The following is a 26,965-nucleotide window of genomic DNA, read 5'->3' on the forward strand; positions in this document are numbered from 1 at the left end:
ACAAAGTTCAAGTCCCATGCTGGCAATGGTGGTTTCCTGGGAGGTTTTACATTTTTAATTCCTCTCAGAAACTGCCTGAGCAGAGGATGTGAGAAGACAGGAGGATCCAAGCTGTATTCTGCTGAAATAGCTGATGCATGTATCTTGATGGAAGAATAGGACAGGCCTGTATGGAAGAGCTCTGCCAAGTACTCCAGGATGTTGGCTATGTTTACCAGTGCCACATCTTCTCCCTTTCCAGTACTCCAAATGAGATATCTTTTCCATTTTGCTGCATAATTCTTTCTTGTTGAAGGTCTGCGAGCCTCAAGGATTATGTCTTTAACCCTTTGGGATAGATTTGGGTTAATTATTCTTATGTAATGTTCCAGGCAGTTAGCTGCAGAGTTTTCAGGTTTGGATGCAGGATGTTGTAGTTGTTCTGTGTTAACAGTAATGGGATCAGGGGTAGTGCCCATATTTGTTCCCGAGACATGCTCCTCAGCAATGGGTACCAATGTTGCCTTGGCCAGTCTGGAGCTATCAGAATGATCCTTGGACGTTCCTCTTTGATCTTCAGAAGCACCTTGTGCATCAAAGGAAGTGGTGGGAATGCGTATGCTGTCAGGTTTTTCCAACTGAAAGATAGGGAGTCCACCTTCCAAGCAAGTGGGTGGTACGTCCTTGTGCAGAATTTCTTTAGCTGATGATTGAGTGGGGATGCAAATAAGTCTATTTGTGGTAAGCCCCATTCTCTTGTGATGGCTTTGAAGATGTCCGGATGCAGCATCCATTCGTGGGCATCCGTGATAGTTCTGCTTAATATGTCGCTAGAATGTTTTCTTTTCCCGGAACAAAAATTGCTTGTAACTGAATGTTGTAGCTCAGAGCCACATTCCATAGGTCCAGTGCCAGCCGGCATAGAGGGTATGAATGTGTGCCTCCCTGTTTGTTGATGTACCACATAACTGTGGTGTTGTCTGTCCTTATCATCAACTGACCTTCTTGAAGAAATGGTCTGAATGACTGGATTGCCAATTTTACTGCCAGCATTTCCTTTAGATTTATGTGTAGGCGCAGCTGGTCTTGAGTCCATAAGCCTTGTATGCACTTGTCCAGCATGTGTGCCCCAACCGAGGTCTGAGGCATCTGTCGTGATGGTTTGGCTTGGTTGACTGTTGCAGAAGGGCAATCCTGTGTTTGATTGACAGGCCTGAGCCCACCATAGGAACTCTTGCTGCAGGCATGGGATTATTGGAATTTTGGTTTCTAGGCTGTGCTTGTGTTGAGACCACAAATTCTTTAGGTACCACTGTAGCTTTCTCATATGCAGTCTGGCATGAGGGACCAGAATTATGCAGGATGCCATGAAGCCTAGGGCTTGCAGTACTTTTCTTGCAGTTAGATGGTTCTGCTTTGTTAATGCCAAGAAGTAGAGAGGTAGTTGCTCTTTCTTTTCTGCAGTTAGGAATGCCATTTGTATTGATGTGTCCAGCTCCGCACCCAGAAAGGTTATTCTTTGGGATGGAATCAGCCTTGACTTTTTTATATTGACTGTATATCCCAGGGCTTGCAGCAGGTAAATGACTCTTTGTAAGTCTTCTGTTAGCTTGCTTTTGTTGTCCGCTTGTATCAGGCAGTCGTCCAGGTAGGGGTAAATTTGGATTCCCTGAAGTCTGCAATGAGCAATTACTGATGCCAGGCATTTCGTGAACACTCTGGGCGCAGTAGATAAGCCAAAGGGCAATGCTGAGAATTGATAATGCTCTGATCCTGCAAGAAATCTGAGGTATCTTCTGCAATCTGGTCGTATGGGGACGTGCAGGTATGCCTCCTTGAGATCTAGAGTTACCAGCCAAGACTCCTTGCCCAGCATGGGAAGAAGCTGCTGTAGGGTCAGCATTTTGAATTTTGGAACAATGAGGAATGTATTTAAAGCGGACAGGTCGAGAATAGGCCTCCATTTGCTCTCTTTTCTTGGTACCAGGAAGAGTCTGGAGGAAAATCCCTTTCCTTGTTCCATAGATGGTACCTTTTCCACAGCTCTCATTCTTAATAATTGAGATATTTGCTTTAGAGCTTCTGCCCTTTGAGTAGGTGGTAGGTTTGGCATTCCTCTCTTTCTTGGTAGAGTATGGAAATGGAACCTGTAACCTAGGTCTATAGTTTCCAAAATCCATTTTTCCCTTGTGATGCAATGCCAGTTCTTTGAAAATAAGGTTAGCTTTCCGCCTAAGGGTGCTTCCAGTTGTTCCCTGGTAGGCGGTGCCACAGCCAAGTCACTGTGATTGTGTTGTTGTAGTGGTGGCAGCTGCGTCTGTGCCTCGCTGGTTGTTACCTTGCCACTGGCGTCCCCTGTAGGCACCCCTGGATTGGTTTCTGCCTCTTGAACGCCTATTCCTGCCTCTCTGTGCCTTAGAGGAGTCCGGAAAGGACCAATTCTTGGAGGGCCAGTTCCTGCTAAACCTTGGAGGTTGAACCTGTAAGAAATCTTTCACTGTTTGTACAGATTTCACCTTCTCTTCCATCTTTTTTAGTACCTGCTGTGCAGGGGAACCAAATAAACTGACTTTGTCCATGGATGCATCTAAAAGCTTTGATTTGACATGGTCTGGTAATGCCTGCTCTTTCAACCATGCATGTCTCCTGATAACTGTGCCAGTCATGGCTGATCTAAAGGAAGCCTCCAGTGCATCATAGCCACATTTTAAAGAATGGTTACTAACCTGCTGTATGTTATGCACCATTTCCTGAACATATTTCTTATCTAAAGATTCTTCAGAGGACAGCTTTTTAGTTAACTGGTCTAGCATAAACTCTTGATATTGAATCATGTGAAATTGGCAGTTCAAAGCTCTAGCTGACAAAGTAGCAGAGGTGTAAACTTTTTTACCCCATCTCTCTAAGGACCTGGAATCCCTTTCAGAGGGGAGGGGGGGTTTTAGTAGATGTAGTTGCTACAGCTTTAGGGCCCTGGGAGATAGTCTCTGGATCTGCAAAAGGAGCCTTGTATAAATGGTGATGAGTGTCCGGGACCCTGTAGAACCTATCAGGCTTAGCAGGGGCCGGAGGTAATGAATCAGGAGCAGTGCAAGCATCATTAAATGCATCATCTACAACAGAGAGAACTGGAGGTATAGCTAAAGGCCTATGCTGTGGTAAATGTAGAAAGGTTCTAAGCCTTTTTCTGGAGTCTGAGAAATCTTGGCCCTGCCACTGAAATTGTTCCCTCATAGCATGCAAGGTTTCCCCAAAGGAAAATTCCTCAGGTGGAGAGGCTGAAGGAATGGACTCTTCAGCATCAGAGTCTTCGTAAGGGGAATAAGGAGCCTCAGGAGGGTCTGTATGTTCTGAGTCATCAGATGAATCATCTGTGGATACTGGCTCTGGGGACTCAGCTCTAGGCCTCTTCTCTGGAGGTGGATGAGAGGTCCTGTCTGGATGAGGCTGGGATCCACAAATTAAAGAAATGAGATCCTCAGCCAAAGAAAGCATATGGGAACTGGTGCTGGGCCTGTGAGAGGGGGGCTTGACAGGCACCGTTTTTGAAGCTTTAGCTGCTTTAGCCCTGGCAAAGGCCTTAATAGACATGGCTGCAGGAGGCCTAGCAGCTCCACGTGCAGGGGTTGAAATATCCAAGGGAATAGTGTCTGATAATTCCTGAGAAACTGCAACTGCAGGTTGGATTTCAGAAGCCGATTCCACCAGGTTAGAAGAGGCCTCGGTAGAAGGCATGTTTTCGGCTGGGGGAAGAACCGCTTGCTCGGTTTCAGCCGAAACCGAGACACTCGTGGGTTGGCTTAACCGCGGTTTCGGCCGAAACCGCGGACCGCAAGTGACGGTCCTTTTCCCTGCGTTTTTTGGTTATTTGTGAAGTCGGAGGATCCAACGGCATGATATAAGCAAAATCAGAGCCGAAAAACTGTTCTGCAAATTCCGACCAACGTCTAAGCGTCCGTCGGTTAAAAGAAGCACAGGCTAGACAAGCTGCTACGTCGTGGTCTGGGCCTAAACAAGGTAAGCAGAAGAGTGGAAATCTTTATGAGGTATTTGTTTCCCACAAGTTAAACAGTTATTCACTTTTTCTGACATCGGCTGAGGCAAGAAAGAGTCCCCAACGGGGTACTTAGCTTTTTAGAAGTCTTCGAAGTAGTATTCGGTATGTATTTATCTCTGGATCTGACCGACCGGCACTTGCGAACAGCTTCTGCTTCGGGCGCCACGCGGCAAGAAAGACTGAGGAAAATGGCGTCGGCTGATGCCTTTATATCCGAAGAACTGCAGCTATGATGTCGGGTGAAGCGCGACACCAGCCGAGGCCAGACCCAGACTTTGGAATCCGGCCTACCAGACCCAGACTTTGGAATCCGGCCGACCGAAGGGCTGCCTGACGACAGGACAACCCATTTGTAAGGACTGCAGATGCATCCTTGAAGGACATCATCCAAGATGCTATCCTCCAAAAAAAGGAAGTCAATGTGGTGGTCCCTTGCCATAAACAAACTCTAAAACAGAAGGAAGAAACTGCTGCAAAACAGTAAAATCCCATGAGTGGAGGAGTTCCCTGGCCAGCCTTAGTAAGAAGCTGAGATCCCTTATAAGATCCTCCAAACCTAGCTACGAAAACAAAATCGCCACTGATTCTAGGGATAACCACAAAGCATTCTATAGCTATGTCAAGAATCTCAATGGCAACACCCAGATCAGCTCTGAGTTACAGCACAAAGGCATGAAAACTACAGAACCAACTGATATTGCCAACATCATGGCAGATAGGTTCAGTGCTAACTTTACCCCCTCTCACCCCCTAAAGGGCCCATAACTATACAGGAAGAATGCAGAATCCCTGTAATCACAACTATGCAGGTAAAAGCTGCACTCTCTAAAGCCAAAAAAACAGCACCAATGGGACCAGACAACATCCCAGGCTGTGTTTTACACTGAGCTTCAGAACGAACTGGCTCCCCACCTAAGCACCATGTTCAATCATAGTCTCATGTCAGGTTTTGTGCTCACTGAATGGTGCACAGCAACAGTTATCCCACTCCACAAAGGGGGATCCACCACTGATCCTGGGAGCTATCGCCCCATTAGCCTGACAAGCCTGGACTGTAAGGCCATGGAACGTATCATCATGGAATTCAAACAAAGACACTGGTAACCTCCAAACTCTGGAACCACCCAGTTCGGGTTTGTGAAAGGCTGATCATGCCTCCTGAACCTGACTGACTTCTTTGAGGCAGTCACCAAAGCTGTAGACGAGGGTAATGTGGTTCACACAGCCTATCTTGACCTCGCCAAGGCTTTCGACACCATCCCCCATTCTGGAATTATAGCTAAACTCACTAAACTAGGTATAAATCCCTATGTCACAAGATGGGCTGCCAATCGGCTCATTGACAGAACCCACACTGTAAAAGTTGCAGACTCCAAACTGGACTTCAAATCAGTGAAATGTGGAGTACCACAGGGTTCAGTCCTGGGACCTCTCCTGTTTGGTATCTACTTCTCTGAAGTACAGGCTAACACAGAAGGCCTCTGGCTAACTAAGTTCGCACCTGACTGCAAACTAGGAGCCATAGTTGAGTTCCCAAATGATGTGGACATCCTACAGAAGGGCCTCACTGAGACAGATGCCAGGTGTGAGAGCCATGGCCTCAAGCTCAATGTCAAAAAGTGCACTGTCATTTCCTTTGGTAAAAACTCTGTACCCATGAACTACCACACAGGCAGCCATCTACTTAACACCAAATGTGTGATAAGAGACCTGGGGACCCAGGTGGACAGTAGTCTCTCCTTTGATAATCACATCGCCACAGTAGTCAGGAAATCCTTCTACGTGGTACACCTCATCACAAAAGGGTTCTCATCTAGGAAAAAAAGAGGTCATTGTTCCCCTCCACTTGACAATCATTAGACCCATTATAGAGTACAATGCCCCTTTTGGAATGTACCTCACAAGACATCTACAGCAGCTGGGAAGGCCACAGAAGTACATCACAAAGAGGATTACTGGCCTCAAAAAAATGTCCTACACTGACCGTCTCAAAAAACTCCAGCTTTACTCTGTAGCATATCGCCTACTCCTAGGTGATCTCTGCCTAACATATAAAGCTATAGCAAACCCAGAGCTGCTGGACATGCTAAACCTAAAGAAATCCCAATCCCTACGAGCTACACGCTTTCTAGGGACCTAAACCTTGTCACCATAAACAGGACATGCTGGAGGGATAGATTCCTGTCCCAGAGACTTCCCATACTCTGGAACAAATTGCCCATCTATGTCAAGCAAAGTTCCTCATTAGCACTCTTCAAGAAAAATCTTGATAAGTAGACGGGAAATAAGAAATGCACCCCGGGGATCACTTCTGTGGCTCTGCTCGACAGGGGCACAGGAAAATAACTTTCTTGGGTGGCATAAGTCAGGGAACCTTGTTGGCTTGGCTTACGTAGGCCCTTGGGCCGATAGCCTAGTACCTACCTATGAACCTATTATTTCCCCCTTGTTCTGAGCATTAGGAAAGAAGGTGGGGAGATGTATAGCCTGGTTCAGTGCCAAGTCCGACACCACCTTAGGCGTAAAGGAGGATTAGTCCTAAGGGACACCCTATCTGAATGGAAGATAATGAAGGGCTCAATGGCCATGACAGCCTGGAGTTCAGAAACCCTCCTAGCTGAGATTACGGCTAGCAGGAAGGCAATCTTCCAGGAGAGAGGTTTTAGTTCTGCTGAGGCAGCTGGTTCAAAGGGAGGTAAGGTCAGTTTTATATATGTATATATTTGTATATATGCACCACATAGGTTGTATAGATCAGAGAAGTAAAGATAAGTTCCAGCAGAAATACCTGGACTGCAACAGGAATACACTCGAACATCTACATTTATGGTAAGTGTACACAACTGTACTATGTTCTTCGTGTTTCACTGTTGCAGTCATTACATTTGGGTAGAGTCCCAAAGCTATGGTTGTGGGGCTGGAGCTAAACAACATTAGGAGCGGCTAAGAGGCCCTGCAGAACTGCAGTGGCAAAGCCTGCTCTGGATTTAGAGTAGAGTGGCAGTTTGTAATGCTTTGTAAAGGTGTGCACTGAACTCCAAGTAGCAGCCTCTAAAATGTCTTGGTTGGTACTCCCCTGGGAAAGGCTGCTGAAGTGGCTGCAGCTCTGGCTGAATGTGGCCTAATGCCCTTAGGCACTGGCTTGCCATGCTGAGAGTAGCAGAAACGAATGCAGTGACCTATCCACTTTGAGATAGTTTGCTTGGAGATGGCCTTTCTTTGTGATCCTGCAGCATATGCCACTAGTAATTGTTCTGACTTTCTGAAAACTTTAGTTTTGTCCAAGTAGAATCTAAGTTGCCTGTGTACGTCCAAAGAATGCAGAATTTTCTCCCCCTTGTTCTGTGGATTTGGATAAAAAGTTGGCAAATTAATAGTTTGGTTAAGGGCTACACTGGACACCACCTTAAGCATACATGTAGGGTTTGCCCTCAGAGATACCCTGTCTGGATAAAAAATGACAAAAGGTTCCACAGCCATGAGAAACTGTAGCTCTGACACTCGTCTTGCAGAAGTTATTGCTAGGAGCAGAGCTGTTTTACAAGATAAGAACTTTATATCCGCAGTAGCAGCTGGCTCAAAAGGAGATAGGGTGAGTTTTTCCAATACATAATTGAGGTTCCATGCAGGCATTGGCTCCTCTGAGGTACTGCCTTAATAAAGGATGAGAAAAGAGTGGTGGCTCTGTATTGTAATGAGCCAAAATGGCAGAAGCATGAATTTTAATTGATGAAAAGGATAGGCCTTTGTCCAGCATCTCAGTTAAGTATTGCAAAATCTGAGGAATATTTGGTAAAGCTGTGTCATTTCCTTGAGCTTGGTTCCAAGCACAAAATCTCTTCCATTTTCCAGCACAGGATTTTCTAGTACTAGGCCTTCTGGCTTCCAAAATGACATCCATCACAGCTTTACTGAGAGGTGTGCCTTGTATGGCTACATTATCCACCATGCTGCCAGGTTTAGAGTCAAGAGTTGGCTATGCATAATCTGATTGTTTTGTTGGGACAGTAAGTGAGGTATCTGAGGTAAGGTCCAGGCTGGGCATTGAGACACGTTCCTTAAGATCGGATACCAGTACTGGCGGGGCCAGTCTGGGGCAATCAGAATCATTTTTGGTTTCTCCTGTCTCACCTTTAGGAGTATCTTGGGGAGGACAGGCAGTGGAGGAAAGGCATATACTGATAGGTTTTTCCAGTTGAAAGATAAGCCGTCCACTTTCCATGCTTGTCTGTGATAATTCCTTGTGCAGAATCTTTTTAGTTGATAGTTGTGAGGGGAGGCAAATAGATCCATGTCCGGGCGTCCCCATTTCTTTGTTAGCATGCTGAAGACTTGTGGATCCAGATGTCACTCGTGGGGATCCATGAGGTTTCTGCTTAGTTCATCTGCCAGAGTATTATCCTTTCCTGGCAGGAATTGTGCCTGCAGATGAACTTGGGAAGTCAATGCTGTGCCCCATAAAGCCATGGCTAGTCTGCAAAGGGGGTAAGAATGTGTGCCTCCCTGCTTGTTTATGTACCACATGACCATGGTATGTTCTGTCTTTATCAGTAGTTGTCCCGGATGAATTAGGTCCTTGAAGGCTGTCAGGGCATTTTGATTGATATGTAGATGCATTTGATTTGTGGACCAGGTGCCCTGAATGCCTCTTCCTGCCGTATGGGCCCCCCACGCATAACCTGATGCATCCATTGTTAAGTTCTGCTTGGCTGGGGGAAGTGAGAATGGCTGTCCCCCTATTTTGGTGACAAGCCTTTGCCCACCATCGAAACTCCTGTTGCAGGCAGGGAATGAGAGTAATCATTGTTTCCAGGCTGTGGCAATGCTGTGTCCAGACACTTTTTAGGTACCACTGAAGTTTCCTCATATGCAGTCTTGCATATGGAATTAGTAGAATGCAGGATGCCATGAAGCCCAAAGCCTGCAGAAATTTTCTTGTAGATAACTGGGCCTTCGTTGCCATTTCCTTGAAATAAGTAGTCAGTTGCCTTTGTTTGTCTGGCGTGAGATAAGCCATCTGGGCAGTTGTATTTAAGCTTGCACCCAGGAATATTATCTCTTGAGAGGGTACTAGTTTTGATTTCTTTTCGTTGACTGTGTACCCTAGGCATGTCAAAAGCCTTTTCACAAACGCCAGATGCTGTAGTAGAATGTCCTTGTTCTCTGCTTGAATGAGGAAGTCATCCATGTAAGGATATATTTGTATTCCTCTTTGTCTGCAGAAAGCAATTACTGGTACCAGGCACTTTGTGAAGACTCTGGGCGCAGTAGATAAGCCAAAGGGCAGTGCAGAGAATTGGTAATGCTTTGAACCAGCCTTGAATCTGAGTTATCTTCTGCACGATGTTGTTTAAATTGATTAATTGTTTAATAATTTTATATTGGGTGTGTATATATACTGCTTTCTTATGCAAGTATTTTATTCTCCTTGAAGGCTTTGGCCGAGACGTCAGAGAGATTTTTTCTAGTGTGCAATAAATCCTTGGTGGAATTTGCTTCTGTTATATCTTCTGCATGATTGTCTGACAGGGACATGCAGATATGCCTCTTTTAGGTCCAAAGTGACGAGCCAAGCCCTTTTGTCCAGCATGGGCAGAAGCTGCTGTAAGGTGAACATCTTGAATTTTGGAATATCCAGGAAAGTGTTTAGAATAGATAGGTCCAGTATTGGTCTCCATGTTTTGTCCTTTCTGGGTACCAAGAAGAGTCCCGAGTAAAATCCTTGTCCCTGCTCTTGCTGTGGCACTTGTTGAATAGCCCCCATGTCCATGGGGGATGAGACTTGTTTTTGAGCATCTGCCCATTGATTTTTTGGCAGGTCTGGCCAACCGTTTGCTCTTGGCAGGGTATGGAAATAAAACTTGTAGCCTTGTGACACTATGTTTAGAACCCATTTGTCCTGGTTACAATGTGCCAATTTTGTGAAAAAAGTGCTATTTTTCCCCCTAAGAGTGTTGCCAGTAGATAAGTGCTTGGTGCAGGCGGGGGGAGTCATTGGGACTGTTTCCTGTATGGTTGTGATTAGTCTTCTCCACTTCAGGAGGTAGAAGCACCCCATTGCTTAGACCTGTATGAACCTTGGGGCTGGGATCTGCCTCAAGGGTGTCTGGATCTGCCCCTTTGAGGTCTGTCGGACACTGGAAAGGACCAGTTCTTTGTAGGCCAGTGTCTGCTAAACCTAGGTGGCTGTACTTGTAAAAAATCTTGGACCATTTGCATAGATTTAGCTTTGTCCTCCATTTTCTTTAACACCTCTTCTGCCTTAACACCAAACAAGGTATCATGCTGTAGTGGTGCATCTAATAATTTAGCTTTGACATGATCAGGCAGATTTTGTTCCTTTAACCAAGCATGCCTCCTAATGACAGAACCCGTAACAGCGGCCCTGCAGGAGGCCTCCAGGGAATCAAAACCACATTGCAAGGTATGCTTTCCAACTTGTTCAGCTGCATGCAATAAATCCTGCATTTCTTTGTTATCAGCACATTCAGAATTTACCAACATTTTCTGTTTAAGCAGTGACATGACATATTGCTGATATTTGAGCAAATGAAACTAGCAGTTTAAAGCCCTTATAGCCAAGGTAGCAGATGTATAATTCTTTTTTCCCCATCTATCCAATGCCCTAGAATCTCTGTCAGCGGGGGTAGGGGGGTTTGCAGTAGAAGCCTTAACCCCTTTGGGACCCCGAGAAATTGTTTCTGGGTCTGCAGCAAGGTTTTTGAAAAGGAATATATGAGAGTCAGGAACCCTGTAGTATCTCTCAGGCTTAACAGGAGCTGGAGGTAAGGAGTCGGGGGTCAGACTAGACTCTGAAAACACATAATCTACAATGTCTAACACAGGTGGAATACCTAGAGGCCTGTGTTGTGGCAGTAGAAGGAAGTCCCTGAGCCTCTTAGATTCTGAAAAATCTTGGCTCCCCCAGTGGAAATTCTCCCTCATGGTATGCAAGGTTTCCCCAAAGGAATAGTCCTCAGGAGGAGAAGCTGAAGGAATAGATTCTTCGGCATCAGAATCCTCACCGGGGGGGGTGAATATTCCTGATCAGAAGCGGAATCAGAGGAAATGGAAACCTGATCTGAAGATTCATAGTCTGTCTCTTGCCTAGGCCTCTTATCAGGAGGGGGATGGGAACCCCTGATCAAGGTAATTAAGTCTTCGGCCATTTTGAGCATCTGTTTTTTAGGTATGGAGGCTTGTCCTTGTGGCTGGTGAACTTGTTTCTTTGCTTTAAAAGGTGTTTTAGTCTTTGCTTTTGATGCTGAAGTCGGTTTAATGTATAATTGTTTACATCTGAATACACCCTCAGAAGCCAATGCCTGCTCAGTGGCTCCGGACCAATCTAAGGAAATGGTCTCCGAGGCTCCAATACCTTGAGTTTCCAGTGGCCTGTCCGACTCCATGTGGGAGTCGGTAGCAGCTTGCGACTCTAAAGTAGCGGGCGTCACGGGCTGCGAAAGCGCCTTACTGGGAACCGGCGAACTGGTGACTGGCTTAGGAGAAGCTTTGTCGTTGGTTTTGGACCTCTGTTGCCTGTCTTTTTCTTTGCATTTTTTTGTGAACTCTGGTAGTCGGACAGCTATCCGAAGACATAGTATAATTAAATCTGTGCCCAAAATAGCTTAGTGCAAAATTGTACTGACGCTTAATAGTGCATTGGTTAAATCTAGCACAAAACCGACAACTAGAAACGTCGTCGTCAGGGCCTAGGCAAGGAATACAGTAAGAATGAAAGTCCTTATGAGGTATTTGCTTCCCACAAGAAATACAATTAACTTTTTCTGACATCGATCTGGAGCAAGAAAAAAGTTTCCCCAATGGGGTACTTGGCTTTTAATGAAGACTTTGGATCTGAAACTTGAACACGAAAATCTCAGGAGTCAGCCGACTGGCACTTGCGAACTGCTTCTGCTTCAGGCACTGCGCAGCAAGAAAGACTGAAGAAAATGGCGTTGCATGTATGCATCTTTCATACCCCTGACGACCTGACATCAGGGAAGGGGTGACAGCAGCCGATGCAGGACCCAAGACTTTGGAATTCAGGCTGACTGAGGGCAACCTACCAACAGGATTACCCAAATGTAATGACTGCAACAGTGAAACACGAAGAACATCTGAAAGTGTTGTGAGGCTGCTCTGAAGCGAAGGAACTTTCTGTAGGACTCCACTACTGGAATGTGGAGGTAACCATCCTTTAGGTCCATGGTAACAAGACAGGCATTTGGGCTCAGCATGGGCAAGAGGTTTTGGAGTGTGAGCATTTTGAATTTTGGCACTTGCATGGAAAGGTTTAGCGTGGATAGATCCAGAATAGGGTGCCAAGTGCCCTCTTTCCTGGGCAGCAAGAACAATCTGGATTAAAACCCTTTTCCTGTTTGTTCCTGGGGTACAGGCTCCACCGCCTTTTGTGCACAGGGTTTCTGAATTTGTTTGAGTGCCTCTTCCCATAGATTTGATGGTATGTCTTGGTACCTTGTTATGGCTGGTGTTTCTTTGAAGGAGAATCTGTATCCCTGAAAAAAGATTTTTAGGACCCATTGATCCTTTGTGATGGATAGCAAATTGTCTTTGTAAAGGGATAGCCTCCCTCCTAACCTTTGAGGGGTGGGTGCGGGGCAGAGGGGGAAGGAGGAGTAAATGCAAGTCTTTAGGGTAGGGAGTGGACTTAGAACTCCCTGTCCTGGGTGTAGTAGAGGTCCATTGCCTGGGCATCTGTTGTTCTTGTGGTTGCTGCCTCGGTGGTCTGTCCCTGTGGGTTTTCCTTTGTCCACGTCTAGATTGGGAAAGAAAGCACCAGTGTTTGGAGGGAAATTTCCTGCTGAATCTGGGAGGCTGGACCTGAAGGAAGTCTTAACAGTCTGCATTGATTTGCCTTATCCTCCACTTTCTTGATCATCTCCTCAGCCTTAGATCCAAACAAGCGGTCCTTATCTAGGAGGTGTCTAGGAGTTTGGATTTAACATGATCAAGCAGAGGCTGTTCTTTCAGCCATGCATGGCTCCTAATGACTGACCCCGTCACAGCAGCCCTGCTAGAGGTTTCTAGGGCATCGTATCCACAGTGTAGGGAATGCTTTGCCACTTGCGAGCTGGAATGCAAGATCTCCCCTAGCTCCCTGGAAATAGAGCTGTCTGGCAAGGATAAAATCTTCTGTTTTAATAGTTCCACAGTATGTTGCTGATATTTCAATATATGGAATTGACAGTTAAGAGCTCTGACAGCCAAGGTAACAGAGGTTTACACTTTTTTACCCCCATCTGTCTAGAGCTCTGCTGTACTTGTCTGAAGGAATAGGATTTTTTGATGAACTGGCCCCAGACCCTTTGGGTTCCTGGGTGATGACCTGTGGGTCTGCTGCAGGATTTTTGAACAAGTACTTGTGAGTGTCTTGCACCCTGTAATACCTATCTTTCTAGGTGCAGGGGGAGGGCATCAGGAGTGAGGCTGGACTCCATATAAACACCACCTCCAAAATGGGAGGGATGGCTAAGGGCTAGTGCTGGTGAAAGATAGTACAGTTGTGTACCTACCATAAATGTAGATGTTCGAGTGTATTCACTGTTGCAGTCATTACAATTGGGTTATCCTGCTTGCAGGCTACCCGCAGTCTGCCTGAATTCCAAAGTCTTGGTCCGGCGTCGGTTGCTGTCGCCTCTTCCCTGACGTCAGTGCGCCAGGGGTATAAAAGATGCAGCCAACGCCATTTTCTTCAGTTTTTCTTGCCCCAGATGTCAGGTGCCCCCAAATTGTTAGGCTAAAAATTTTATGCCAATAAGTATGCATGCAATAACAAACATTTCCTTCATCTACAAGCAAATACACCACATAGGTTGTACAGGATAGTGAAGTACAGATAAGTCCCAGCAAAGAAAAGGGGGATGGTGGGTGGGTAACCTGGACTGCAACAGTGAATACAGTCTAACATCTACATTTATGGTAGGTACACAACTGTACTATGTTCATCGTGTTTCACTGTTGCAGTCATTACACTTGGGTTGAATCCCAAAGCTGAGGTAGGGAGGCTGGGTCAAAATAGGATTAGGAGAGGCTATAAGGCCCTGCAAAACTGCAGTGGCAAAGCCTGCTCTGGATTTAGAGTAGAGAGGTAAATGGTAGTGCTTGGTGAAAGTGTGCACTGAACTCCATGTTGCAGCCTCTAAAATGTCTTTGGTTGGTACCCCTCTGAGGAAGGCTGCTAAAGTGGCTGCTGCTCTGGTAGAATGTGGCCTAATGCCCTTAGGAATTGATTTGCCATGTTGTGAATAACAGAAAACGAATGCAGTGACCTATCCATTTCGAAACAGTCTGCTTTGAGATAGGCTTTCCTTGTGATCCTGCAGCATATGTCACTAGAAGTTGCTCAGTCTTTCTGAAAGCTTTAGTTCTGTCCATGTAGAAGAGTAGCTGTCTGTGTATGTCCAAAGAATGCAGGAGTCTCTCACCCTTATTCTGTGGGTTTGGATAAAAAGTAGGCAAATGAATGGTTTCGTTAAGGGCCACACTGGACACTACCTTAGGCATAAATGTCAGGTTAGTCCTCAGAGAAACCCTGTCTGGATGGAAAATGATGAAAGGTTCCACAGCCATGAGAGCCTGTAACTCTGAAACTCGTCTTGCAGAGGTTATTGCTAGGAGCAGAGCTGTTTTCCAAGATAAGAACTTTATTTCAGCTGTATTGGCTGGTTCAAAAGGTGGCAGTGTGAGCTTCTCCAAGACATAATTGAGGTCCCATGTAGGTATTGGTACTCTCCCTGGAGGTCTTATGTTTTTGGCCCCTCTGAGGTACTGCCTTAGCAATGGATGAGAAAAAATAGGTGGCTCCATATTGTAATGAGCTGAAATGGCAGAGGCATGGATTTTAATTGATGAGAAGGATAGGCCTTTGTCCAGCATCTCAGTTAGGTATTGTAAAATCTGAGGGATATTTGGTACAAGAGTGTCAATTCCTTGTGCCTGGTTCCAAGCACAGAATCTCTTCCATTTTTCTGCATAGGATTTTCTGGTACTTGGCCTCCTGGCCTCCAAAATAACATCCATCACTGCTTTAGAGAGAGGTGTGTTCTGAATGGCTACATTATTCGCCATGTTGCCAGATTTAGTGTCCCGAGTTGGCTGTGCAGGATCTGATTGTTTCGTTGGGTCAGTAAGTGAGGAATTAGAGGCAATGTCCAGGCTGGGCCTTGAGACAAGCTCTTTAGGATTGGGTACCAGTGCTGGCGGGGCCAGTCCGGGGCAATAAGAATAATTTTTGTCTTCCCTTTAAGAGTACCTTGGGAAGGAGAGGCAGAGGAGGAAAGGCATAAACTGTTAGGGTTTTCCAGCTGAATGACAGAGCACCCACTTTCCATGCTTGCTTGTGATAAGTCCTTGTGCAGAATCTCTGTAGTTGGCAGCTGTGAGGGGAGGCAAAAAGATCCATGTCTGGGCATCCCCATTTCTTTGTTATCATGCTGAAGACTTGTGGATCCAGTTTCCACTCGTGGGGATCCGTAATGTTTCTGCTTAGTTCGTCTGCCAGAGTATTTTTCTTTTCCTGGCAGGAATTGTGCTTGCAAATGTACTTGATAAGTCAATGCTGTGTCCCACAAAGTCATGGCTTGTCTGCAGAGGGGGTAGGACTGTGTGCCTCCCTGCTCATTTATGTACCACATGACTGTAGTATTGTCCATCCTTATTAGTAGTTGCCCCGGATGAAGAAGGTCCTTGAAAGCTTTCAGGGCATTTTGAACATCCAGCATCTCTTTTTGATTGATATGAAGATGCATTTGGCTTGAGGGCCATGTGCCCTGAATACATTTTCCTGCCATGTGAGCCCCCCAGGCATAATCTGAAGCATCTGTTGTTACTGATTGCCTGGCTGTGGGTAGGATGAATGGCTGTCCCTTGTTGAGGTGACAGGATTGTGCCCACCATCGAAACTCCTGTTGAAGGCAAGAAATGATGGTAATCAATGTTTCCAGGCTGTGGCAATGTTGAGTCCAAACACTTTGTAGATACCATTGTAGTTTCCTCATATGCAGTTTTGCATATGGAATTAGCAGAACGCAGGATGCCATGAAGCCCAAGGCCTGCAGAATTTTTCTTGCAGATAACTGGGTCTTTGTTGCCAACATTGTGAAGTAAGAAGCCAGTTGCCTTTGTTTGTCTGGCGTGAGATAAGCCACCTGGGCGGTTGTATTTAAGCTTGCACCCAGGAATATTATCTCGAGAGGGTATTAATTTTGATTTCTTTTCGTTTACTGTGTACCCTAGGCAAATCAATAATCTTTTTACAAACGCCAGGTGCTCTAGTAGAATGTTCTTGTTCTCTGCTTGAATAAGGCAATCATCTAAGTAAGGATATATTTGAATTCCTCTTTGTCTGCAATATGCAATTACTGGTGCCAGGCATTTTGTGAAGACCCTGGGCGCAGTAGATAAGCCAAAGGGCAGTGCAGAGAATTGGTAGTGCATTGAGCCAGGTATGAATCTGCGGTATCTTCTGCAAGATTGTCTGACTGGTACATGCAGGTATGCCTCTTTTAGGTCCAAAGTTACACACCAAGCCTTCTTGCCCAGCATGGACAGAAGCTGCTGCAAAGTCAACATTTTGAATTTTGGAACTTCCAGAAATGTATTCAGAATAGACAGGTCCAGTATTGGTCTCCAGGCTTTGTCCTTTCGGGTACCAAGAAAAGCCTTGAGTAAAATCCTTGTCTCTGCTCTTGCTGTGGTACTCGCTGAATGGCCCTCATGTCCATGAGGGATGAAACTTGTTTTTGTGCCTCTGTCCATTGATTGTGAGGCAGGTCTGGCATACCTTTTGCCCTTGGCAGGGTGCGAAAGTGGAACCTGTAGTCCTGGGACAGTATATTCAAGACCCATTTGTCCTGGGTGATCTTGTGCCAGTTTTGTGAAAAAAGTGCTAGTTTTCCTCCTAAGGGGGCTGCCAAAAGATAAGTGCTTGGTGCTGGCAGAGGGAAGTCATTGGGACTGTTTCCTGTATGGCTGTGATTTGTCTTCTCTGCTTTTGGAGGTAGAAGTGCCCCACTGTTTAGGCCTGTATGAGCCCTGGGGCTGGGATCTGCCTCTAGGGCGTCTGTATCTGCCTCTTTGTGGTCTGTCTGACACTGGAAAGGACCAATTCTTTGTAGGCCAGTTTCTGCTAAACCTGGGCGGCTGTACCTGTAAGAAATCCTTTACTGTTTGCATAGATTTAGCTTTGTCCTCCATTTTCTTCAACACCTCCTCTGCTTTAACACCAAATAAGGTATCCTGCTGTAATGGAGCATGTAGCAATTTTGCCTTAACATGATCAGGTAGAATCTGTTCCTTTAACCAAGCATGCCTCCTAATGACAGAACCCATAACTACGGTCCTGCAAGAGGCCTCTAGAGAATCAAAACCGCATTGCAATGTATGCTTTCCCACTTGTTCAGTTGCATGGAATAAAATCCTGCATCTCCTTATTTTCTGCACAATCAGAATTTGCCAACATTTTCTGTTTTAACAGTGACATTAAGTATTGCTGATATTTAAGCATATGAATTTGACAATTTAAAGCCCTTACAGCCAAAGTAGCAGAAGTGTAAACCTTTTTCCCCCATCTGTCTAGTGCCCTAGAATCCCTGTCAGAGGGGCTAGGGTTTTTTGCAGTAGAAGCCTTGACCCCTTTGGGACCCTGAGAAATTGTTTCTGGATCAGCAGCAGGGTTTTTATTAATAAATTTATGTGAGTCTGGAACCCTGTAGTATCCGTCTGGTTTTACAGGGGCAGGCGAGAGAGAGTAAGGAGAAAGGGCGGACTCTGAAAATTTATCATCTACAATGTCTAACTAAGGGGGAATGGCAAGCGGCCTGTGCTGAGGTAGTAAAAGGAAATCTCTAAGCCTTTTCTTTGATTCTGAGTAGTCTTGGCTCTCCCAGTGGAAGTACTCCCTCATGGTATGCAGGGTTTCCCCAAAAGATAAATCCTCAGGAGGAGAGGCTGAAGGAATAGATTCTTCAGCATCAGAATCCTCAAAGGGTGGAAGAGATTATTCCTGCTCAGAAGAGGAGTCAGAGGAAATGGAAACCTGATGTGAAGATTCATATTCTGTCTCTTGCCTAGGCCTCTTATCAGGAGGGGGGTGGGAACCCCTGATCAAGGTAATTAGGTCTTCGGCCATTTTGAGCATCTGTTTTTTAGGCATGGAAGTTTGTCCAGGAGAATACTGTACTTGTTTCTTTGTCTTTAGAGCTGCTTTAGTCTTTGCTCTGGAAGCTGAGGTAGGCTTTACATATAACTGTGTAGGTCTGAAAACACCCTCAGAAGCAGATGCCTGCTCAGTGGCTCCAGACCCATATGAGGGAATAATTTCCGAGTGTCCAGTACCTTGAGTATCCACAGGCCTAGCTGGCTCCACATGGGAATCGGCAGCGGCCTGTGGCTCTGAGGTAGCAGGCGTCAGGGGCTGCGAAAGCGCCTCACTGAGAACCGGCGACTGGCTTAGCTGAAGCCTCGTCGTCGGTTTTGGACCTCGGATGCCTGTCCTTTTCCTTGTGCTTTCTAGAAATTCCAGTCATCGGTTGTTCCGACGGCATTATATAATTGAACCTTCGGCCAAAGTAATGAAAGGCAAAATCGTACCGACGCTTAATAGTGCATTGGTTAAATCTAGTGTAAAACCGACAGCTAGCAACGTTGTGATCAGGGCCTAGGGCAAGGAATACAGTAATAATGAAAATCCTTATGAGGTATTTGCTTCCCACAAGAAATACAATTGTTAACTTTTTCTGACATTGGTCTGGAGCAAGAAAAAAGTTTCCCCAACGGGGTACATAGCTTTAATGAAGACTTCAGATCTGAAATTCGAATTTGAAAATCTCAGGAGTCGGCCGACCGGCACTTACGAACTACTTTTGTTTCACGCACTGCGCTGCAAGAAAGATTGAAGAAAATGGCGTCGGCTGCATCTTTTAAACCCCTGGCGCACTGGCGTCAGGGAAGAGGCGACAGCAACCGACGCCAGACCAAGACTTTGGAATTCAGGCCGACTGTGGGTAGCCTTCAGGCAGGATAACCCAAGTGTAATGACTGCAACAGTGAAACACAATGAACATCCCTTAGTTTTTTCTTAGACTGGGGGTAATCCCAAGCTTTCCAGTGGAAATGTTTTCTAAGGGTGTGCAAGGTCTCTCCAAAGGATAGGTCCCTCAAGGGGGGATGCAGAAGGGATGGATTCCTCTGCATCAGAATCCTCAAAGGAGGTAAGGGGCTGTTGTTCATCAGAATCCAAATAATCAGATTCTTCAGTGTCATGTTCTGATAAGAGTCTCTGGGGAAAGATCCCTTTTCCCTTTTGGATGGAGTGGTCTTGGTTACCTCTGATAAGAGAGAGAAGGTCCTCCGCCATCTTAAGTTGCTGTGACTGAGCAGCCTGGGCTTGAGGAAGATGGTGGCTAGGAAGTTTTTCTAGGAGTGGTCTTGCTCTTAGGCCTCAGTGCTTCCATGGACCTGCGAGTGGCTGTAGCCAGCAGTGTGGTCATTGTTTTTTGTCTGGTGTCGGTTGCCCAAAAACCTCCTCCACTGTATAGAGGCTCCAGACCCAACCGCAGGTCAGACAACCAAAATATCTGCATATGTAGACTGTTCCAGCGGTGTACTGAACTCTGAAAGTGTCTCGGTAGAAGCCTGTGAAGTAATCATGTCAGGCATCAGAGGCTGCGTATGCACCTCACTGAATTCCAGAAAGCTTACGACTGGCTTCAGGGAGGAGTCATCTGAAGACTCAATTTTATGTGGTCTGTCCCTTTCTTTATCAATTCTCTTTTTGGGAATAGCCACTGCATGCTGACTGACGGACGCCATTTCGTAATGCGCAGTCCTGTCCCTGAAATGTCTGGCTACAACTTCTGCTCTACAGTGAATGGTCCTAGAGTTAAAGTGGGCGCAGAACTGACACCCAGGGATGTCGTGGTCTGTGCCTAAACAAATTACACACAGGTTATGAAAGTCTTGGTGTGGTATTTGTTTTCCCACAGCGAAGATAATTATTTACTTTTTTGGACGTTGGTTAGTGCAAAAAAAAAAAAATCTACAATGGGGTACTTAGCTTTAGTCATTTTCAACTTCACTCTGGCAATGGCCAACTGACGCACATGCAAACTACTTCTGCTTCGGGCTCCACGGCAAGAAAAACTGATGTAATGGCATTGGCTGCCCTGCTTTATACCACTGACGACCTGACGTCAGTCCCTGGCGACTGCAGCCGACACAGGAGGGACAATCTTTGCTCTGGTATTTGGGCCGGCCGAGGGCTACCTAGCAGGGATTACCCCACAAGTGATGACTGCAACAGTGAAACATGAAGAACATCTGTCAATTTCTGAGGCTGTATACACTAATGCAGCCGATAAATTACATCATGTTGTATATCAGTACAAGTACCAAGACATACAAGAAGATGAGATTTTGCTGAAAAAAAGTCAGACTATGAAAGGTAAAGAATAAATACCAGAAAAAGACCAATTAAAGGACCCAAGTAGCATTAAATCATATATTTAGCTACCTATGTGGGTAAGAACCATACAAAATATGTGTGTCTTTCGGCTTTTCCCAGTTAGGGGTCGCCACAGCGGAACTCCGGTCCGCTAATGATTGGCAGTAGAGTTTTACGTGCTGGCTTGCCAGGCCTAACGCACAACCTTCAACGAAGGAACACCCGTTCACGCATGTCGTCACATAGAAGATGCTCTAACTGAGAATCAAACGAGCAACGTCTAACTGTGAGGCGACAACGCTACCGCAGCACCACCACCGCAGTAACCATAAAAAATATATATGCTTCTTTAAACATATATCCAAGAAAATGCAAACAATTACTAGAAAAGACACACCCAATACTCTAAACAAGTGGCAAGACTGCACATGGAAAGATAAAAACTGAAGAATACCCAGGATAAGCCACATCAAAAAGAATTAGGAAATTCCTTCAGTCTAAAAAAAGGACATGCCACAAACCCAATTCCCAACGAATATATAACAAACGGTTAAGCTGCTTATAATGGAATTCTTGGTCACCAAACCAATCAATGCACTATAGCTGGAATTATGTTTTCTCCTAAATACCAACAATTGCACAAAGACTGACATTTTATATTTTTTTTGGAAGGGACTCACTGCTGCATTACTAATGTAATTTTCACAAGTACTCAGAGATCAGCATTGTTAATCTCTGATCTATAGGAGCTCCACAACCCCATTCACTCCTGTTTCTAGAGGTACCAGCTTGATGTCAGGTCAATGAGGTAAAATTACACCATGGTTGAGCATTTTGTAATGGCCTTCCATGTATTCTTTACACCTGTTAAACAAGTTGCCAAGGTGAGTGTGAGTTAAGTGTTTCAATAATTACACCTTTAAAACACAGTTAACCCAAAGTTACGTCTGCCGATCTACCACGGACCCCACAGCACTATGAATAGAATTACAATACAGAAAACTCTACCCCATCTGCACCAATAAAAATGGGAGCAACCACATCACCAGCCACTGCTCCCACCCCCCAACATGACCACCAACTAAACTTTGGTCACCAACAGCACAGATGGAGGACTCAACTTACTCATCAAATAGTCTACTAACCCTCTCAAACTTTTAATATTGCCAGCATTGAGGTTAATAAAATCTACTAAAGTACAGTTGTGTACCTACCATAAATGTAGATGTTCGAGTGTATTCACTGTTGCAGTCATTACAACTGGGTTATGCTGTTGGCAGGCTACCCACAGTCGGCCCGAGTTCCAAAGTCTAGGTCCGGCGTTGGTTGCTGTCGCCTCCTCCCTGACGACAGTGCGCCAGGGGTATAAAAGATGCAGCCTACGCCATTTTCTTTAGTTTTTCTTTCCCCAGATGTCAGGTGCCCCTAAAATGATAGGCTAAATTATGCTAATAAGCATGCATGCACAAAAAACAACTTTTCCTTCATCTACAAGCAAATACACCACATAGGTTGTATAGAATAGAGAAGAACAGATAGGTCCCAGCAAAGAAAAAAGGGGATGGTGGGAGGGTAACCTGGACTGCAACAGTGAATACACTTGAACATCTACATTTATGGTAGGTACACAACTGTACTATGTTCATCGTGTTTCACTGTTGCAGTCATTACAATTGGGTTGAATCCCAAAGCTAAGGTTGGGAGGCTGGAGCTAAACAGGATTAGGAGAGGCTATCAGGCCCTGCAGAACTGCAGTGGCAAAGCCTGCCCTGGATTTAGAGTAGAGAGGTAAGTGATAGTGCTTTGTAAAGTATGCACTGAACTCCAAGTTGCAGCCTCTAAGATGTCCTTGGTTGGTACTCCTCTGAGGAAGGCTGCTGAAGTGGCTGCTTCTCTGGTTGAATGTGGCCTAATGCCCTTAGGCACTGATTTGCCATGCTGTGAATAGCAGAAACGAATGCAATGTCTTATTAATTTGAAACAGTCTGTTTTGAGATGGGCTTTCCTTGTGATGCTGCAGCATATGCCACTAAAGGTTGTTCAGTCTTTCTGAAAGCTTTAGTTCTGTCCAAGTAGAAGCGTAGCTGTCTGTGAATGTCCAAAGAATGCAGAATTCTCTCACCCTTATTCTGTGGGTTTGGATAAAAAGTAGGCAAATGAATTTGGTTAAGGGCCACACTGGACACTACCTAGGAGCAGAGCTGTTTTCCAGGATAAGAATTTTATATCAGCTGCAGAGGCTGGCTCAAACAGAGGCAGTGTGAGTTTTTCCAAGACGTAGTTGAGGTCCCATGCAGGTATTGGTGCTCTCCTTGGAAGTCTTATGTTTTTGGCCCCTCTGAGGTACTGCCTTAGTAACGGATGAGGAAAAAATAGGTGGTTCTGTATTGTAATGAGCTGAAATGGCAGAGGCATGAATTTTAATTGATGAAAAGGAAAGGCCTTTATATAGCATCTCAGTTAAGTACTGCAAAATCTGAGGAATATTTTTAAGAATCGTGTCAATACCTTGTGCTTGGTTCCAAGCACAGAATCTCTTCCATTTGTCTGCATAAGATTTTCTGGTGCTAGGCCTCCTGGCCTCCAAAATAACATCACTGCTTTAGAGAGAGGTGTGTCTTGAGAGGCTACATTATCTGCCATGCCGCTAGGTTTAAGGTCTTGAGTTGGCTGTGCAGTATCTGACTGCCTTGTTGGGTCAATAAGTGAGGAATTTGAGGTAATGTCCAGGCTGGGCAGTGAGACAAGCTCTTTAGGATTGGGTACCAGTGCTGGCGGGGCCAGTCTGGGGCAATCAGTATAATTTTTGGTTTCTCTTGTCTGACCTTGAGGAGTACCTTGGGGAGGAGAGGCAGAGGAGGAAAGGCATATACTGTTAGATTTTTCCAGCTGAAAGATACAGCATCCACTTTCCATGCTTGCTTATGATAAGTCCTTGTGCAGAATCTTTGTAGTTGGTAGTTGTGAGGGGAGGCAAATAGGTCTATGTCCAGGCATCCCCAGGTCCTTGTTATCATGCTGAAGACTTGTGGATCTAATTTCCACTCGTGGGGATCCATTAGGTTTCTGCTTAGATCATCTGCCAGAGTATTTGTCCTTCCTGGCAGGAACTGTGCTTGCAGATGTACTTGGTAAGTCAATGCTGTGTGCCACAAGTTCATGGCTAGCCTGCAGAGGGGGTAGGAATGTGTGCCTCCCTGCTTGTTTATGTACCACATGACTGTAGTATTGTCAGTCTTTATTAGTAGTTGTCCTGGATGAAGTAGATCCTTGAAGGCTGTCAGGGCATTCTTAACAGCTAGCATCTCTTTTTGATTGATATGTAGATGCATCTGACTTGCGGACCATGTGCCCTGAATACATCTTCCTGCCATATGGGCCCCCAGGCGTAATCTGATGCATCTGTTGTCAATGTCTGCCTGGCTGTGGGTAAGGTGAATGGCTGTCCCGTGTTGTGGTGACAGGCTTTTGCCCCCCATCGAAACTCCTGTTGCAGGCAGGGAATGAGGGTAATTATTGTTTCCAGGCTGTGGCAATGTTGAGTCCAAACACTTTTTAGATACAACTGAAGTTTCCTCATATGCAGTCTTGCATATGGAATTAGCAGAATGCAGGATGACATGAAACCCAAGGCCTGCAGAATTTTTCTTGCAGATAACTGGGTCTTTGTTGCCAACATTTTGAAATAAGTAGTCAGTTGTCTGTGTTTGTCTGGCATGAGATAAGCCATCTGGGCAGTTGTATTTAAACTTGCACCCAGGAATATTATCTCTTGAGAGGGTACGAGTTTTGATTTCTTCTCGTTTACTGTGTACACTAGACTTGTCAGTAATCTTTTTACAAACGCCAGATGCTGTAGTAGAATGTCCTTGTTCTCCGCTTGAATAAGGCAGTCGTCCAAGTAAGGATATATTTGTATTCCTCTTTGTCTGCAAAATGCAATTACTGGTGCCAGGCACTTTGTGAAGACCCTGGGATCAGTAGATAAGCCAAAGGGCAGTGCAGAGAATTGGTAGTGCATTGAGCCAGCTTTGAATCAGAGGTATCTTCTGAATGTTTGTCTGATTGGGACATGCAGGTATGCCTCTTTTAGATCTAAAGTCACAAGCCAAGCCTTATTGCCCAACATAGGCAGAAGCTGCTGTAGAGTCAACATTTTGAATTTTGGAATATCCAGATATGCGTTTAGAACAGACAGGTCCAGTATTGGTCTCCAGGATTTGTCTTTTCTGGGTACCAAGAACAGTCCTGAATACAATCCTTGTCCCTGCTCTTGCTCTGGTACTTGTTGAATGGCCCTCATGTCCATGAGGGATGAAACTTGTTTTTGTGCCTCTGCCCATTGATTGCGTGGCAGGTCTGGCATACCGTTTTTGCCTTGGCAGGGTGTGAAAGTGGAACATGTAGCCTTGTGAAACTATATTTAGAACCCATTTGTCCTGGGTGATTATGTGCCAATTTTGTGAAAAAAGTGCTAGCTTTCCCCCCAAAGGGGCTGCCAAAAGATAAGTGCTTGGTGCTGGAAGTGGAAAGTCATTGAGACAGTTTCCTGTATGGCTGTGATTTTTCCTCTCCGCTGTTGGAGGTAGAAGCATCCCATTGTTTAGGCCTGTATAAGCTTTAGGGTTGTGATCTGCCTCTGAGGCATCTGTATCTGCCCCTTTACGGTCTATCTGACACTGGAAAGGACCAATCTTTTGTAGGCCAGTTCCTGCTAAATCTGGGAGGTTGTACCTGCAAGAAATCATTGACTGTTTGCATAAATTTAGCTTTGTCCTCCATTTTCTTCAACACCTCTTCTGCTTTAGCACCAAACAAAGTATCATGCTGTAAAGGATCTAATAGTCTTGCTTTAACATGATCCGGCAAATTTTGTTCTTTTAACCAAGCATGCCTCCTAATGACAGAATCTGTAACAGCGGCCCTGCAGGAGGCCTCAAGTGAATCAAAACCATATTGCAAAGTATGTTTTCCAACTTGTTCAGCTGCATGCAATAAATCCTGCATTTCTTTATTGTCTGCACATTCTATATTTGCTGACATTTTCCGTTTAAGCAAAGACATAAGATATTGCTGATACTTAAAGCATATGAAATTGGCAATTTAAGGCTCTTACAGCCAAGGTAGCAGAGGTATAAATCTTTTTGCCCCATCTGTCTAGGGTCCTAGAATCCCTATCAGAGGGGATAGTTTTTTTTGCAGTAGAAGCCTTGACCCCTTTTGGACCCTGAGAGATGGCTTCTGGGTCAGCTGCAGGGTTCTTATAGAAAAATTTATGTGAATCAGGAACCCTATAGTATCTGTCTGGCTTAACAGGGGCTGGTGGTAAAGAGGCTGGAGAAAAACTGGACTCTGAAAATACATCTACAATGTCTAAAACAGGCGGGATAGCAAGGGGCCTGTGCTGGAGCAATAAAAGGAAGTCTCTGAGCCTTTTCTTGGATTCTGAGTAGTCTTGGCTCTCCCAGTGGAAATGTTCCCTCGTAGTATGCAGTGTTTCCCCAAAAGAATAATCCTCAGGAGGAGAGGCTGAAGGGATAGATTCTTCACCATCAGAATCCTCATAGGGAGGAATAGAGTAATCCTGCTCAGAGGAAATGGAAACCTGGTCTGAAGATTCATATTCTAACTCTTGCCTAGGCCTCTTTTCAGAAGGGGGATGGGAACCCCTGATCAAAATAATAAGGTCTTTGGCCATTTTAAGCATCTGTTTTTTAGGCATGGGGGCCTGTCCAGGTGAATGCTGTACTTGTTTCTTTGTCTTTAGAGCTGCTTTAGTCTTTGCCTTTGTAGCTGAAGTAGGTTTCACATATAACTGTGTAGGCCTGAAAACACCCTCAGAAGCCGATGCCTGCTCAGTGGCTCCAGACCCATCTGAGGGAATAGTTTCCGAGTGTCCGATACCTTGAGTTTCCAGAGGCCCAGTCGACTCCACGTGGGAGTCAGAAGTGGCCTGTAGCTCTGAGGTAACGGGCGTCAGGGGCAGCGAAAGCCCCTCACTGAGAACCGACGACAGGCCTAGAAGAAGCCTCATCATTGGTTTTGGATCTCGGATGCCTGTCCTTTTCTTTTCGTTTTTTTGTAAACTCCGGTAGTCGGCTGATCCGATGGCATTATATAATTAAATCTTCTACCAAAGTAATGGAGTACAAAATCGTACCGACGCTTAATAGTGCGTTGGTTAAATCTAGCACAAAACCAACAGCTACCAACGTTATGGTCAGGGCCTAGGCAAGGAATACAGTAAGAATGAAAATCCTTATGAGGTATTTGCTTCCCACAAGAAATACAGTTATTAACTTTTTCTGACATCAGTCTGGAGCAAGAAAAAAGTTTCCCCAATGGGGTACTTAGCTTTAATGACTGAAGACTTCGGATCTGAAATTCAAATTTGAAAACTTCAGGAGTCGGCCGACCGGCACTTGAGAACTGTTTTTGTTTCAGGCACCGCGCGGCAAGAAAGACTG

The 26,965-nt window shown here is 45.3% G+C and overlaps 1 protein-coding gene across 1 annotated transcript in view; it reads right to left on the bottom strand.

The window, feature by feature from the left end:
- LOC122797817 (msx2-interacting protein-like) overlaps positions 1-26,965 on the bottom strand; it is a 1,498,925-nt gene that overhangs the window by 1,077,907 nt on the left and 394,053 nt on the right. The gene's annotated exons all lie outside the window — the stretch shown is intronic.

This window comes from Protopterus annectens, chromosome 3.part1 (genome assembly GCF_019279795.1).
Source record: "Protopterus annectens isolate FY-2018-M chromosome 3.part1, PAN1.0, whole genome shotgun sequence".
NCBI classification, from domain to species: Eukaryota; Metazoa; Chordata; order Ceratodontiformes; family Protopteridae; genus Protopterus; species Protopterus annectens.